This window comes from Uranotaenia lowii, chromosome 3 (genome assembly GCF_029784155.1).
Source record: "Uranotaenia lowii strain MFRU-FL chromosome 3, ASM2978415v1, whole genome shotgun sequence".
In the NCBI taxonomy this organism is placed as follows: Eukaryota; Metazoa; Arthropoda; class Insecta; order Diptera; family Culicidae; genus Uranotaenia; species Uranotaenia lowii.
This window is the reverse complement of record NC_073693.1, coordinates 44,260,887-44,266,160: the sequence shown is the minus strand read 5'-3', so window position 1 is coordinate 44,266,160 and position 5,274 is coordinate 44,260,887. Positions and strand designations below refer to the sequence as shown.

The 5,274-nt window shown below is 34.9% G+C and overlaps 1 long non-coding RNA gene across 1 annotated transcript; it reads right to left on the bottom strand.

Moving 5' to 3' along the window:
* Positions 1-3,783: 3,783 nt before the first annotated feature.
* Positions 3,784-4,612, bottom strand: LOC129754275 (uncharacterized). Its single transcript, XR_008738994.1, has 4 exons — positions 4,520-4,612; positions 4,296-4,460; positions 3,922-4,141; positions 3,784-3,850 (listed from the first exon to the last, which is right to left on the bottom strand). It is a non-coding gene; the product is annotated as an uncharacterized LOC129754275 (long non-coding RNA).
* Positions 4,613-5,274: the final 662 nt, after the last annotated feature.

Here is a 5,274-nt window from a genome sequence, read left to right as displayed (position 1 = left end):
TTGGACTTCATACGCTGTCGGATCGTCGTTCCATCGGTCAATCGCTGTTCGTGGCGAAAATTCTTCGGAACGAAATTGATTGCTTCTGGCTACTTTCTCGCTGTAATATTTATGCGCCAGAACGAACTCTACGAAATAGAAACTGGTTATCTCTGGAACCGAGAAGTACGCGTTATGGAAGCAACGACCCTCTTCGTTCAGCAAAAATATGCTTCCTTAGTTATTATACTATCTTTGACTTTCATGTATCCACTTTAGCCTTTCGACGCCGTATTGAATCGGAATTAAGTGTTCAACTACGAAGTTGAGTGAAACTATCGTGCTTTGTACAACTAACATTAAGATGATCATTAAGACACCCATGTCAGATGATTTTGTTTTATATAAATAAATAAATAAGTAAATAAATAAATAAATAAATAAATTGACTCAGCGGAATGTTGAGGGAAGTACACCATTTGTGCACGACATTTTTAGCGCTCTTCTGGGAACATGCTTTTCATTTTCACAAAAAAATACGAAAACTGCAGCTCACGATCTTCAAAGCTTAAAGTTAAACTGTAAACATTTTAGGATTTTTTTTATATTGTTCGGTGAAATAAATGACTAGGCGCTTTGTTCTTTTACGTTTCGATTTACTTTTACTTTTCAATCATCTTCAGATCTACAATAAAATATTTAAAAATAATTAAACTAATTATAAAATTAATTACAATACTGCTCGTACACTAATTTCTATTCCCCTATCTATCCGCATGGGGCCACAGAAATAGACTGATCTCGATCAGCTGTTGGCGCAGTGTTTCTTGGTGGTGGTTTTGTTGGTTTGCGTTTCACCCAGCATTCTCGAAGTTTCTGTAGCAGTCCGTCGTACACACATGAAATCTCCTCCGAGTCGCGCTGTAGGTTTACCGCCCGTTCTTGGAGAAGTTTCCTACCTACAGCGCGACTCAGATTTCATGTGTGTACGACGGATTGCTACAGAAACTTCGAGAATGCTGGGTGAAACGCAAACCAACAAAACCACCACCAAGAAACACTGCGCCAACAGCTGATCGAGATCAGTCTATTTCTGTGGCCCCATACGGATAGATAGGGGAATAGAAATTAGTGTACGAGCAGTATTGTAATTAATGTTATAATTAGTTTAATTATTTTAAAATATTTTATTGTAGATCTGAAGATGATTTAAAAGTAAAAGTAAATCGAAACGTAAAAGAACAAAGCGCCTAGTCATTTATTTCACCGAACAATATCAAAAAAAATCCTAAAATATAATCAAACGGTGATCGAAACACGTCGAAAATTAAACTGTAAACAACAACACACATCAAAAAGCAGCTATTGGAAAGAGCAGGGTTGTATCTAAATAAAGCCGAATTTGTTTTCATCTGGTGGCCAACCAGTTGTGCATTAACTGATGTCATCATCATAACGCTTTGACAGCACTTACTCAGTGCACAACTAGTGGACCACCAGGGTAAAAACAAATACGGCATTAATGGATCACTGGAAAAATCTAATTTTCCGATAGGTGTAGCCACTACCGCACAGAGCTGTCAAACCTCATGTTAAAAGTAGCAGAGAAAACACATAAAAACAACAAAATATGGCACTATGTTGCAATATGGGACGCGGACGCGGACAAAAGTTGGAAAAAAATCAACTTAATTTGTAACAGAGAGAAGACACTTTGTCAAAGAAAAGCACAAATTTTAAAACTCTCCCATTCTTAACACATGAAGCAACGCGAAGAAATCAAAGCACAAAACATCGATATTCGGCATTCTATATGTCAGAATCTACCGGATCTAATTTTCAAATTTAGTATCTATAAGTTATCGAAAGGGATATGTTTAATTTATTAGAATATAGTTTCATGATCAAATTTTAACATTTTAGTTATGCTTCTGTATGTAACACATTCATGACAAGCGAAAAACGAGATATCTGGTTCTTGGTTTTTGGTCTGGTCACAATGGGTTAAGGTATTGAAAAATGAAGAAAAATTGCAAAAAATATATGTTTGAAAATGGATCACTGATCACAGAAAAACTGATACTTACAATATTTAACTGTAAATGTCAATCTTTATATAAATACGGTGTTGAGTGGCTTTAAAGTCAATTATAAGAAGATATAGCGTGAAAAAATTAAAAAAAAATTAAAATAATGAAAGTTTTCGGACGTGATTAATTAGGCCCGGCTGAATTTGTTCATGTATTATTTGGATATACTTACAAGTTCAGAAGAATTCAGTCCTGAGAGGTTTGGAGCTTTTCGAGATTAGCATCCTTGTCAATTTTTGGACCTACCCTCTATGAAAGGTAAATGTACAATGAGCAGATCGGCTTTTAAGTTCACCTTATTTTGAAATTAGGCACCCTACTGGGATACCTATATTCACCTGACTTTTCAAACGTGGTTTTTCAATTAGAGCTGGCTAGAAGCGTTTGAGAAATCAAAGGCATGAGTTTCGCACAAATGCACTTCCCACTTGTATATAAACATTTAAGCCACTTCCAAAATGTGATCGTGAAATTTTAACTTAGTTATGATACTACGATCGTAACCAAGGGTTTTAGAAATACAAAGTTCTCCGACTTTCACAGTAAGTAGGCGAAGAACGCGCAGGGCGTTCAATGAGTTTGTTTAAAAACATACACTGAAAATCGAAAATACTCGAACTTGAAAACTGCCACCCGCCAACGTTACGCTACGTTCTAGATTGACAACTTGAGTTTGTGAAAAAATCACAGCTTGCCAATACGCCAAACTTGTCCTTCAAGCGGAGAACTGTTTTTTTGGGGGGTTTTTGTTGTAAGCGCATCTGATTCTGTTACCTCCATCGTGGCAGATTTAGGTTTGGGGGGTAAGTTCAAAGCGAAGAACTGTTTTTTGGGGGATCCCGAGCAGACTTTGATGCCCAAATTGATAGTAAAATGTGACCTTAATAAGGTTTCGACAGCAAACCGATAGCAGTTTTTGGTGTCGAGTTTTTCATTAGAGCAAAATATGGCATAACTAAGGTCTCATATATATTTTTCCGACAGCAAGCTGAGACCAAATTCAGGCTTCAACAGCAAAGTTTAAGCAAGATTTGGTGTAAAATTTACTGATAGCAAAATAAGCCATCATTAAAGTATCCAATTTTTACATTAAAAATTCTAACCTGAGACCAAAGTTATAGCATCATTTGCTGTTAATTTATCCTATAGCAAAATTGAACATCTTTAAAGATTCTTTCATTTTGCAAAAAAATACACCAATTTTGGAATAAACTATCATGGTTTGATACCATAGTTGGATCACACACGCAGGGCCATGTTAAACCATTAACGCTTGAAAAATAACCATAATCGAAGTTTTGTGGGTTAAGTCGTTTTATGAGTTTTCAGTGAAAACTCATAAAATGGGATTTCAAAGAGAACTTGAATAATGGTTATTTTTCAAACGTAATACCAAATCTGAATAATGGTTAAAAAACAACCGTTTTGGGGAAAGGGAACGTGATTCTTTCTTATCAGAATTAGAAAAAAGGATTTACTTAATAAATTTAGTAATTTGAAACGTATTACGATAAATAGATTTTTATTGTTATTTATTTAATTGGAATAAGTTGATTTAGAATAACAATTGTTATTAATTTAACAATTTACATCTGACTAGAAAATTATTCTTAAAATGGTACTGAAACTGGGGGACCAAACGAGTGGCAAACAGCCACTTGCCTTTCAACAGGAACGTCCATCGGTTCTTGAAGCTGATTCCAATTTGTTCTTGTGAGTATCCAGACCCAATATAACCTGATGCTTTTACCCATAGCTTGGATTATATCGAAACGGGTAACCTGAAAAAAAACGAAAAAAAAATTACTGTAAAAACTGAAAACGCAATGAGGACATACGATTGTACATTTACAAAGTTATTCTGGGCCCCAGCTGTGTTTCAGACTCTCCAACATTCGTACACCAACATCCGATCGGGAAGTTGTACTGTTTTTAGTGGATCCTCCGATAAGAACTGGGCAATTCCGGTAGTGTTTTTGGGTTTCGGAAGAAGCACAAAATCGATTTCCAATTTTCTGTGGACCTAACATCACTGTGTTCAAATCGATTTTTGGTGGAGCTGATTCATATCCCTGGGGAGAAGCATTTACTAATTTAATTGAATCGGATACAATTCAGTAATCATTAATTTTTTAGGTTATAATATCTATCAGTCCTCTCAACCCATTTCCTAATTAATAAAATTTCCTACTTACATATGACTAAAAGTATAGAAAATAAACTCACCTTTTACGCTTTGAATATCTCTTCAAACTTGAGTTCCAAATCCGGATCTTTTTTGTTCTTATCGGGTGGTCTTTTCGGTACATTTTTCCGCTGCTGTTGATGATAGATATTCTCCGCATATCTCTCGATGGTTCCGCGTTCAAACAACGATTGTATAAAATGAAACTAAAATGTGAATCGTAAAAATTATGATGAACACAATGCTATAATAGAAAATAATTTACCTTTGGAACTTTGTTGCGAAATTATAGGAAGAAAAACGGAGCCCGATCATTTGAGTCACTAAAAAAACAATGGCGGAACGAAAATGTTCGCTTGTATATTGAAATTTTAACCATTTTTTCGGTTTTCCACCCAAACTTCGAATATGCTTGAAATTTAACAATTCATTCTGGTTGAAAAATAACAATTTTTGACGTTTTCAGAAGAAAACCATAAAACGGTTAAATAAAACTCGGAAATGGTTATAAAAAAACGAGCGTGCAGTCACCGATGCATCAGTGTTCGAAAATTAATCAGTCACACGCTCCCGATTACAAACTCAAAATAAGGTTTAAAATTGTAATTCATTGGTGACCAGAGGTGCCAGGTGGTATTCTCACAAATCAATAAACTTTAAGGGATAATGTGCATAAATAAAAGCAAAAAAATAAGTTAAAAAAACGTTAACTTCTGCACCGCCTTGTTCATTGAAGGATCAACAGGTCCAGGTTTCCTACTGCGTCTCTGAGAATTTGTGAGAATTAATCGAAACAAAAAAGGGAGTAGAATCTTAGTTGGCCTTTAGTTTATTTTGAAAAACATCATTCAGATATCATTCGAAACGAAGATTAGCATCATAGCAGTTTTATTACAGATATGTTTGATGTTCTCATCATTGAACTGCAAATTAATTTCGATATGTATATCGAAATACCAATTGAATTCAATAGGAATTTCGATTTTTTTTCAAAATCAGTACAATGAAAAAACATTTGAA